This window comes from Pantherophis guttatus, chromosome 2 (assembly GCF_059756535.1).
Source record: "Pantherophis guttatus breed Tessera chromosome 2, ASM5975653v1, whole genome shotgun sequence".
Lineage (NCBI taxonomy): Eukaryota > Metazoa > Chordata > Lepidosauria > Squamata > Colubridae > Pantherophis > Pantherophis guttatus.
This window is the reverse complement of record NC_142064.1, coordinates 137,627,095-137,639,619: the sequence shown is the minus strand read 5'-3', so window position 1 is coordinate 137,639,619 and position 12,525 is coordinate 137,627,095.

Genomic DNA, 12,525 nt, shown 5'->3' with positions numbered 1-12,525 from the left:
TTACTACCGGTTCTCCAAACCAGTCAAAATTTCTGCTACTGGCTCTCCAGAACTGGTCAGAACCTGCTGAAACCCACCTCTGGTTAGGGTTACAGTAGGTCATAATGAATTCGGAGAGCAAAGTGGATATCACCCGTGGATTCGGAGGGAGGGGTTAACCTTAGGAGGGGGCTGATTTTTTTGAGCCTACCTTATCTACATTTCTTGGTTTATGTATGGAAAAATCCCATTAATGGCCAAATCCACCTAATGTTAGGGTTAGGTTTCCATGAATTTAGAAAGCAAAATGGATGTCACTGATGAATCAGAGTGCATGCTTAACATTAAGAGGGCGCTGGGAGAAGATTCGGGGTGGAATTTCATGCTTAAAAATGGTGTTGCTTGCTGTTTTTAAAAATGGAGCTTTTGGTGCCTGTAGAGGAAAAACCGTGATGCCGCAGTAAGAAAACCAGGTGTCTCGAAAGCCAATTTTTTTGTTTTGAACCCGAATGCAAAAATGGATGCTTGGAGAAGATTCAGGGTGGAATTTCATGCTTAAAAATGGTATTTCTTGATCTTTTAAAAAAATGAGTGTTTTTGGTGCCATGGCCGGCTGCCAATCTCTCTCCCTGCCCTTGTCCCTTCCTGAGTGCAGAGGAAGATTGGGATGGCAGGAAAAGTGTTTGCAAGCCGATGAGACTTTGGGGTTAGGGTGACCACAAACTGGAACCAGAATTTCCATTGCTGAGCAACGGGGTTGTTAAAGTGAGCTTTTGTCTCATTTTATGACCTTTTTGCCACATTTTTGAAGCAAGTTGCTTCAATTGTTAAGTGAATCCAGTTTTCCCTATTGATTTTGCTCATCAGAAGCCGGCAGGGAACATCCAAAATGGTGATTGCATGATCCCGGGACAGTGCAACTGTCATCAATAGATGCTAATTGCCAAGCGCCTGAATTTTGATCATGTGACCAGGGGAATGCTGCAATGGTCGTAAGTGTGAAAACTAGTCATAAGTCACTTTTTTCAGTGTCATTGTAACTTTGAATGAGTATAGTTTTTAAGAGCCTGGGCAAGTTTATTAATATGAGGACCTGCCTTCATAAAAATGTTGTGTATGGAACATAGAATACCTGCCTTCATAAAAATGTTATATTTTCCCCTCCATAACAATCAACAGGAAGGTCACAAAAATACATGCAGTAAATTCTGTAATTTGCATTTTTCATGGTTAGCCACTGGATGGCACTCTGTCTTCAGTGTTTATTTTTCTGCCTGCAATGCAATTCTTGGATTGGTACCCACACCAAAAGATTAGCTGATGTCCTCATAGGTTGTCAGGTTACAACTCCCAGAATTCAGTCGGCACCTGCTGGGAATTTGGGAAAGCCAGGTGTGTGGTGCACAGCACCTTGGGAAGATGAGAGAAGGCTGTGAAAAGTGTATGTCAAAACCTTTTTGTTCACACAAATACTACTGGAAGCCATATCATACCATACTGTACCGTACCATACAGTGATGGCGAACCTATGGCACACGTGCCAGAAGTGGTATTCAGAGGCATCTCTCTGGGCAGGTCAGCGGTCGCCCGTTGCTCTTCCGCTTTCCGCCGCACACATGCGCGCCGGCCAATTGGTCTTCGTGTGCATGGGAGCACAGGAAACCAGACGAGCAGCTCCCTGGTGTGCATGCTGGTCTTCGTGCGCACATGAGCACCAGAAATCGAAAGACCCGGTGACCAGCGCATATGCGCACACCGGAAACCGGAACTGCTCTTCGGGTTTCTGGTGCTCCCGTGTGTGCACACTGGGGAGCTGCTCTTCCGGTTTCCAGTACTTCCCCCGCCCCCCCGCCCTCATCTATTCTCTGCCTCCCAAGTCCCAGCTGATCGGGAGGAAATGGGGATTTTGCAGTAACCTTCCCCTGCCATGCCCACCAAGCCACACCCACCAAGCCATGCCGTGCCGTGCCCACCAAGCAAGCACCCATAGAACCAGTAGTAAAAAATTTTGAAACCCACCACTGGCGCACTCCAGTTTTGGCACTCAGTGTCGAAAAGTTTTGCCAACACTGCCATAGGTTCACCATCACTGGTATATGATATAAATTGCTAGTCTGGATAGTACCTATATAGGAGGAAATAATTTAATCCTTTATTTCCAGTTATAAACCAGGGGTGAAATCCAGCAGATTCTAACAGCTTCTGGAGAACCAGTAGCAGAAATTTTGAGTAGTTTGGAGAACCGGCAAATACCACCTCTGGCTGGCCTCTAGAGGGGGGAGGGAATGGAGATTTTGCAATATCCTTCCCTCAGGAGTGGGGAGGGAATGGGGATTTTGCAGTATCCTTCCCCTGCCACACCTACCAAGCCACGCCCACAGAACCGGTAAGGGAAAAATTTTGAATTTCACCCCTGGTATAAACTCAATTTAAATCAAGTCCCCACATCTGTGGTTTGTGCTGGCAAGAAGGGTTCCATTGAAATGAATGCTTTCCCTTCTTAATCAACACGGACTGCACACAAGATGACAGTGAGATGTTTTGTATGCCAGAGAAGAAAACTGAAATTCATTCTACTATATATTGGCTACTATATTACAAAAGTACATTGTGCAACTTTGGTTCATTTTGGTGGGGTTTGTATAACATATTTTTTGCGCATGAAACACATTCTGACACAACCATAGGCCTCCAAAGCTACAATTGGATATGACTCTCTTACTCTCCTTCTTGGCATGCTGTTTCTCTTAGAGCAGGTGTGGGAAACTATGACCCTTTTATGACTTGTGGACTTCAACTCCCAGAAAACTAAAGAATTCTTGGTAAAGGCTCAGAATTCTTGGTAAAAGCCACACTCCCTGGAAACTCTGGGACTTGAAATCCACGGTATCTCAAACTTGCCTAGGTTGGGAAACACTGACCTAGGTGCACTGGGATGAAAGAAAAATTGTGCTGGATCTAATCTGAGACTTCCCTAGATATCCTTTATAGCATGGGTCTCCAACCTTGGTAATTTTAGGACTTGTGGACTTCAACTCCCAGAATTCCTCAGCCAGCGTATGTGTATGTTGGCTGAGGAATTTTGCGTATGCTGGCTGAAAAATTCTGGGAGATGAAATCCACAAGTCCTAAAGTTGCCAGGGTTGGAGACCCATGCTTTATAGAAGCAAAGGCACTCGCTTACTTCAATTCGCAACTGCAACACAGATGGTCCTTCTGAGGGGTGTATCATAGAAGGCAAGGAAAACAATATTCTCTGGGTTGTGGTCAGGAAACACACACACACACAGAGAGGAGGGAAACGAAGAGATCCAAGAAGTGCCAAGAGAACAATTTAAAAATGCCATCTGATCTTACAACAGACCCCAAGGAAGGAAAGTCCTCCCTCGGAAGTATAATCTTGAATTTAAACTGCTAATACTGTAGAAAATGAGCATGGAGAAGTTTTAGAAGGGGACAGAAGAAAAACCAAAACCAACAGCTCCAAATGTTAAAAAAAAAAAAGCAATACATTATTATGAATGAAGGGAATGCTAGTGAATAAGATAGTATGTTCATTTGTGTAATAAAACAAATGAATAAACAAGCCAACAAAATAAAGCTGAAGATTTCTTCTGTAGCCGAAATAACTTGCATCTCTTTGATGGCCCTGGTGGTATGACAGAGGGATTGTTGCTGTGACAATATGCATCGCCTTGCTTTGGATTATATGTCATTTCATGTACAACTCATCAGTAAACCCAAGTTTCCATTCTGGTTAAGTTTCTTATTGGGGGGGAGGAGCAATCATAATTGCTTTATTGAAATAGAAGCAGACTGAAGTGAAAAGTAGCATGAAGAAACAATATGAGGATGGAAGCCCTAGCTTTCACTAAAAACAAATTAGAATAAAATCCCATCCTCTCCTATGAATAGAATAGAATAGAATAGAATAGAATAGAATAGAATAGAATAGAATAGAATAGAATAGAATAGAATAGAACTCTTTATTGACCAAGTGTGATTGGACACACAAGGAATTTGTCTTGGTGCATATGCTCTCGGAGTACATGAAAGGAAAGATACATTTGTCAAGAATCATAAGGTACAATGATAGTCATAGGGAAACAGTCAATATAAATCTTAAGGATATCAGCAACAAGGTTACAGTCATACAGTTATAAGTGGGAGGAGATGGGTGATAGGAACGATGAGAAGATTAATAGTAGTTGAATAATAGTTGAATTGTATAACTATGTAACCTAATAAATTTTTTTTTTTAAAAAAAGAGAAGATTAATAGTAGTGCAGACTTAGTAAATAGTTTGACAGTGTTGAGGGAATTATTTGTTTAGCAAAGTGATGGCATTCGGGCAAAAAACTCTTCTTGTGTCTAGTTGTTCTGGTGTGCAGTGCTCTATAGCGTCGTTTTGAGGGTAGGAGTTGAAATAGTTTATGTCCAGGATGCGAGGAGCCTGTAAATATTTTCACAGCCCTCTTTTTGACTCATGCAGTATACAGGTCCTCAATGGAAGGCAGATTGGTAGTAATTGTTTTTTCTGCAGTTCTAATTATCCTCTGAAGTCTGTGTCTGTCTTGCTGGGTTGCAGAATATAATATAATATAATATAATATAATATAATATAATATAATATAATATAATATAATATAATATAATATAATATAATCTCTAATGGCCAAAATGAAATTCACACATGTTTGGAAGGCAAAAGCATCATTACCTCAATGTTTCTCCTTGAAACAAAACCTCATCATTCGCTTTTGGCTAAAAGTTGAAAATGTTGAATGAAAGATGCATCTTTCAGATATATCTGGGCTCGGACGTTCCGTTCCGTTCCGTTTTCATCCAGGAGAGGGCAGTATCACTCTGCCTCCACCTCTCCCTTGTTCTCTCCAGAGCAGCAAGTGTGACTTCATTGCTTCAGGTGCACAAATGTCCAGGGCCAGGGAGGGCGGGGTGAGAAAAGGAGGGGGGGTATGGTTATGGGGCTCTGCTGGCTGAGTCATCAAGTAAAGGGATGTGAACAACTTCTCACCAGGGACAGCCACCACAGCTGAATCATCTTCCTTGTCTGGGGGTCCCAGCAGGAAGGAGTCCCCCATGGAAAGACAGCAAACCACACTGAGAGCTCAGCCAATTTCGCACATTATTTAAAACCAGCTAGGCCTCCCCCTCCCAGCAGTGACCCTGTCATTATCCCAGTGAACAGGAGGTCTGAAGAGTTCACAAAAAAACCAGAAGCTCAAGCTTCTTGGTCAAAAACCCAGGGCACCTTTTGACCACCAAAGAGGAGAGAACTTAGAAAAGTCTGGAATGGCTCCGTTGAAAAAGAAAACCAGATATTTTTGGCTCGCAGTCTTAGGCCTCTGTAGACCCTCAAAGAATGACCATGCCAAGGGTGTCCTGACCTGACAGGTGGCATCTGTCATCTGTTGTGGAGAGCTGAGAAATCCATTTAACGCCTTCTATGAGGTCAAGCAATACAATAAATTGCTCACTTTTCTGATTTTATCTCCAATTAATATTGGAGTAGCATGCCCACTTTTATTACCTTTTTGCCACAGTTGTTAAGTGAATTGCATGCTTGTTAACTGAATCCAGATTTCCCCCTTGACTGTGCTTGTTGGAAGCCACCTGGGAAGGTTGCAAAGGGTGATCACATGACTCCCAGATGCTGCAACCATTGTAAATACATGCTGGTTGTCAAGCCTCCGAATTCTGATCACGTGACTGTGGGAATATTATGGCAGTCATAAGTGCAAGGAGCTGCATCATTCATTGGCATCCTTCAGTCTCAAGAGACTATGGTATCGTGCTCTGGAAAGAGGTCTTAAAACAGCATCTAGTGTGTCTAAAAAGGCCAATTTGAGAGTGGCAATCCCTTCCACACTGAAGGCAGATACATTCTGTCCCCTGCCCAGCCCCCAGATTTCGCTGGTTCCGGGACTGCCTCTTTGCCTCAGCCTGTCGAACAAGTGTCTCTTCGAATGGCCATGCTGCGTCTTTAGCCTCCAAGCTGAACAATCGGAGGCCAAGGTTTCCCAGTTGTTAATGTCCATTCCCAGGGCCTTTAGGTCCCTCTTGCAGATATCCTTATATCGCAGCTGTAGGACCTGCAATAAGTCAGTTTTCAATGCCGTTGTAACTTCGGTTGCTAAATGAACTTGTAGGTCAAGAACGATGGTACCTGTCAATGCAGCAGAATTATCTGCTATCAGAAAAAGATACCGTTTGTCTCCATGTAATGCAGGGGTGTCAAATTCACGGCCCAGGGGCTGGATCCTGCCTGCAGGGTATTTAGATCTGGCCCATGGGGCCACCCTGGAAACAGTAAAGGACTGGCTCACAGTGCCTCTGCCAGCAAAAACGGAGCTAGGGCGGGTCATGTGCAGCCCTCCGAGCTCCATTTTCGCTGGCAGAGGGTTGCAGGAGGCCATCACAGCTGAAAACGGAGTTCGGGAGTCTGTTTTTGCTGGTAGAGCGCTTGGGCCACCACAGGTGTCCCAACACAAGTGATGTTGAGTTGGCCATGTCCCCCCTGCCCCCATCCCCGAGGTCAAACACAACCCTCATGTGGCCCTCAGTGAAATCAAGTTTGACACCCCGATGTAGAGTGTGAAGACTATCTTCCTCTTTGTAATTTTCAGGTTAGGTATTCTGGATCGCAGACCACATTCTAAGCATGCATAATTGCTGACTATGGCAAGTTCCCCATACATGCTTGATTGTGGTTTAACATGCTGTAGAACCAATCCAGCTCTTATGGTTTTGCAAACTACCATTTATGGTTTATACTATGGATGAACTTGGCCAATGGCTGTTATAGTGTATTACATGATTTTCTTGTCTTAATGTTTTTAGAAGCGTTTAACAGATTTATCACGCTGAAAGTTGAACAGAAAATTTTAATTACTCGGTAGATTAGAAGTAATATTCTAGGGCTACTAGATTTCAGGGAGCATTTTTCTAAATCTCTTTATCCACTGGGTTTCACCCAGATCTTTGCAGTATAGATCTGGTAGCCTTATATTCCTCTAAGAAAAGGAAACATTTAAGCATCCATCTGAATGAGTAAAGGTGAAAAGAAATTGTGCCATTTTTTAAAAAAGCTAAGGATAAAACACAAGCAACTTCCTATGATGGGAACTGTCATCTTTTGTATTTAACAGAATAACAGAGTTAGAAGGGACCTTGGAGGTCTTCTAGTCTAACCCCTTGCTCAGGCAGGAAGCCCTATACCATTTCAGACAAATAGTTGTCTAATCTCTTCTTCTAATAACCTCCAGTGTTGGAGCATTTGCAACTGCTGGAGGCAAATTGTTCCTACTGATTAATAGTTCTAGCTGTCAGGAAATTCCTCCTTAGTTCTAGGTTGCTTCTCTCCTTGATTTGTTTCCATCCATTGCTTCATGTCCTGCTTTCAGGTGCTTTGGGGAATAGTCTTTTCTCTGTATTGTAAAATCTTTTACAATCAAATCTTATGTGACACAGTGATCTTCCTTCCAAAGCTAGCTTTTATTTTGATTCTCAAATAAAGATCTTTCCCAGCTCAGCCTCCTAAACTCTTTTTTTTAAACAAGCAGTCAGTGCTGGGAATTGATCTCTGGTTCATTAACAAACGGAGGTAGTGGGAACCAGGAAAAAACCACTGCTGTAACCATCTGCCATAAATGTTGCTCACCAAGGATGGGTCTCAGCTGCTGTCCTAAACCTGCCCTGTGTCAGATCTTTTGTGATCACAATGTCAGGGATTTCAAAAAGCTACATTGAAGAAACTTAACTTTGGTTTTTTTAAAAATAGTTTTTCTAGGCAAGTATAACCCACTTTGCTGGAATGGGGAGACTTGTTGGGTCTCTTGCTTTGCCACACAGCCCACAGTTTTCTGATTTGATTCCTATCCTCTGCAATGTAAAGAAATAAACTTCTTGGTGTCTAAATCAGAGGTGGGTTTCAGCAGGTTCTGACTAGTTCTGGAGAACTGGTAGTGGAAATTTTGAGTAGTTCGGAGAACCGGTAGTAAAAATTCTGACTGGCCCTGCCTCCATCTATTCTCTGCCTCCTGAGCCCCAGCTGATCGGGAGGAAATGGAGATTTTGCAATAACCTTCCCCTGGAGTGGGGTGGGAATGGAGATTTTACAGTATCCTTCCCCTGCCATGGCCACCAAGCCACGCCCACAGAACCGGTAGTAAAAAAATTTGAAACCCACCACTTGTCTAAATCCTATGGGAGGCCTTGAAGAACAATTAGAAATGGGAGCTGGCATCACTGGGTTAGATCAGGTACTTATTATCAAGCATCGTCATCATCCCAGGTGTTCATTAGTGCTTGTTTAGACCATTATTTAACCATTTCTTTCATATATTTTTTCTTTTAATCAACCTTCCTCCCTTCCAGCTGGTGAAAAGGAAAAAAAAAAGGCTCCTGGCTTTTCTCTTGATACTCTGATGGCCTTCTCCATGCCCTGGTCCATGGCCCCTTCTGTAGTTGGGTGCTCTGTTCTCTGTAAAGTCACAAATTCCAGGCAGGGCAGGGGGAGTTCTGAATCATAGCGGTAAATATAGCTTGCGATTGCTTCTCACAGGTTCTTTTTTTATGGAGGCTCTGCCCACGGACAACAAAAGCTTCATGGCCATTACATTACCCTTCTCATGCACCCTGCTCTAGGTTCAGGGGACAGCCAAACGCTCTCCAAATTACAGGTCCCCTCACTGTTTCAGAACCACAGAGCAGCCTCTCCTTGCTTCTTAAAGGAGCCACATTCAATTAGCCATGTACACAAATATCTTTCACAAAGCATCAACTCAAGGAATGCTGCTTCTCCCTCGTTCACCGTCTGCTTCCATTTTTTTTTTTTTTTTTTTTTGTATCAGAGAGTTCAGGATTTCTTGTAAGCATTTTCTTGCACTGGTCCTGTTCTTATAATTTATGCAACTACTGCTGGATGAACCTTTTAAAAATCACCATTAAAAGATCTGCTGATTTCTGCAGACCAATCTCCTGTTAAAAGGCACAGGAGGTATATAACAGACTAACAGAGTTGGAAGGGACCTTGGAGGTCTTCTAGTCCAACCCCCTGCACAGGCAGGAAACCCTATACCATTTCAGACAAATAGTTGCCTAATTTCTCTTTAAAAACCTCTAGTGTTGGAGCACTCACAACTTCTGGAGGCAAGTCGTTCCACTGATTAATTGTTTTCACTGTCAGGAAAGTTCTTCTTAAATCTAGATTGCTTCTTTCCTTGATTAGTTTCCATCCATTGCTTCTTGTCCTGCCTGGATAGGTTGGCATCCCTCTTCTTTATGGCAGCCCCTTAGATATTGGAACAGTGCTATCATGTCTTTATATGTTTTAGTTTCCAGTTCCCTAATTATCTTTGTTGCTCTTCCCTGCACTCTTGCTAGTTTTTTAATATATAAATATATATATATATATATTGTGGCAACTAAAATTGGATACAATAATCCAAGTGTGGTCTTTCCAAGGCATTATAAAATGGTTTTAACACTATATGTGATCTGATCTCGATTGTATTCCTCTGTTAGGGATAAGCCCATTTAGTTTAGTTTAGTTTAGTTTACTTTATTGTCATTGTACCTTGTACAACGAAATTAAATGCCATCTTCATTGTTTATTATAACTATAAAAATAAAACACAAACACACATCCTTCACATTCTATACAATTGAATTGAAAACCCGATATTGCATTAATATTGCACTATACAGTAGAATTCAGTAAAGGGTGCTGATACAGTTCTACAGAGGAATTATTGAGTCTGTCCTATTTGTATAGCACAGACCACCTTAGAGTTTGGCAAATTTAGATATCAATTTCAGAAACTAAGAAATCTAACTATGGTCTTCTGAAAGTTAGAATATTCCTCAGTTCTGATGAAGCAGTGTCATCAATTTGCCTTCATCAAGTAGGATTCCCTTTTTGCTGTGTGTCCTCCAAATGTATTAAGTTTCAAATTCCCAATTTCAATTAGTTTTCAAATTCAATTTCCCAGTTGAAATAAGTCCCACTTACAGGAAGCATTTCAAAATTGCACACAGGTGGTAATGTTTATTCCTGTATTTCCTGTGCACCAAGTTTCTTGTAGCATAATAATCCAGAGTGATGGACTATTATACTGTAATACCCAGATAACATACTAGATCTGGAATTATGGACATTGTAATCAAATATCTCAGCAAGGTGGATTTTTTTAAAAAGCTGGTTTTAAAGTTCTTCTTGGGTTTTTCTTATTTTGCGAGCTGCACAGAGTTGTGGCATGTCATAGAACAGTCATACAGAGCTTTCCTGAAACAAATAACAGCTACAAGGGTATGTGTACTAGGATAAAATTCAAATAGCATCTAAAGCGATAAATCTGCTCAGTGGCTTAGATATTCTGATGTTTGCTAAAATCCTGCTATAGTAGCTTCAAACTTTGAAAAGTTTGACATGGGAGACCCACTAGTTTTATTCAAACTCATCTTTTTCTTTGCAGAATGTTATTTAAGTTGTGTGAGTTGCCCATAAATCTAAATCTTGCTAATACTTTTGCAGAACAATAACTGTTCAGACCTCCCTGTGAGTTCTTGCACGGAAGAAATTAGCTTCAAATCATCAAGCGTTTTTTTAGCTCCTCCTTTTCTTAGGTTCTTCCCAATAAATCTTACGGGTGTTGTTTTTTTTTACGAATACAGCTCACCTGCAAATCCTGCAGCTTTGACATGAAGAGTCAAAAGATCTGATAAAGTGTTAGTACAGCAAATTCTTCTAAGACTTTCCCAGTGAAGCTTTAAAGAAATATTAGAGACTCACTCAATCAGCTTGCTATAGGTTGAAAGAATCAAGAACCAACATGCAAAAGATGTAACAAAACCCTTGTAAACAGTTTTGACTTTTTGACTCTTGAAGACAGGAAATTCTTAGTTCATGTCCCAGAGGTCAATCTGTGAATACTTACTCTTTCTTTTTTATTATGAAATAATTTCAGATATATAAATATAACCACATTTTAAGATTTTCATGGGACAACCATGCTGATCATTTTACAGCAAAAAAATTTTTGCAGCAACTTAAGCAATTATTCTTTTTTTTTTTGTAATGTTTTTATTTTATTTTATAACATACAAAAATTCCAATTTCAATTGAACACTGTGTTGTATGGGTACAAATCATTTTAGGAAATAATCAAAGTGTTTACAACAATATTCATAGCATTAATAGCAATTATATTAATATTGATAGTAATAATAATCATAATGTTTGTTTAATCAAGTTAACATATCTTCCTTATATCACTGATCCTTCCATGTATTTCCCTGTTTCTAGCTCCTGTTTTTGTCAGCTAGCCATTGATAAAATAAGTCCCAAGTCAAAAAAATATTCGATTTCTTTCTTTTCCTTAATTGTAAGTGTTAGCTTATCCATTTCTGCACATTCTAATATTTTTCCAATCACATCTTCATCTGTTGGGATCTCTTCACTTTTCCATTTTTGTGCAAATTGAGAACTATTCTCGCTGCAGTCAATACATGCAAAATCAGATATACATTCCCTTTGTTATACTTGTCTGGTAAAATGCCCAACAAAAATGTCTCTGGTTTCAAATCTATATGCTTTTTTTTTCATTTTTTTCCAGCCATGTATGTATTTTTGTCCAATGTTTTTTTCACTTTTTGACATGTCCACCAATTATTCTTTAGAAGGACTATGAACTGGCATTTATATATCCTGAGTTACACAGCTATACTCAGAACACATTTTGATATACCAGTACTTAGCGGCTGAAAGTCAAACTAGACACATTCTTTAAAAAAACATGTGTGTGTGTGTTTTAACAAAGGAATGTTAAAACAAATACAGCTAGGCAAGCCAGATTGACACCATGATATGGGACTAGAACAGAGGTGGGTTTCAGCAGGTTCTGACCAGTTCTGGAGAACCAAGAGCGGAAATTTTGAGAAGTTTGGAGAACCGGTAGTAAAAATTCTGACTGGCCCCACCAGGGTGGATTTAGATGAAAAGAGGCCCTAGGCTATTCCACTTATGAGGCCCTTTCACCTATAGTGAAAGTGTAATTTTAATTTTGCTAACAATTTGAATGTAGGCCCCTCTTGATCTAGAGGCCCTAGGCTGAAGCCTAGTTAGCCTATAGGAAAATCCGGCCCTGGGCCCCACCCCAATCTATTCTCTGCCTCCCAAGTCCCAGCTGATCGGGAGGAAATGGGGATTTTGCAATAACTTTCCCCTGGAGTGTGGAGGGAATGGAGATTTTACAGTAACTTTCCCCTAGCGTGGGGTGGGAATGGAGATTTTACAGTATCCTTCCCCTGCCACACCCACCAAGCCACACTCATCAAGCCATGCCTCGCCCACCAAGCCACACCCACAGAACCGGTAGTAAAAAATTTTGAAACCCACCACTGGACTAGACTTCTTAACTTTAATTCAGGGGTGAAATGCTACTGGTTCGCTCTGGTTTGGGCGAATCAGTAGTAAAAAAAATGCTTTAAAATGTAAAACCTTTCCTGTAACACCTCTCCTGTGCG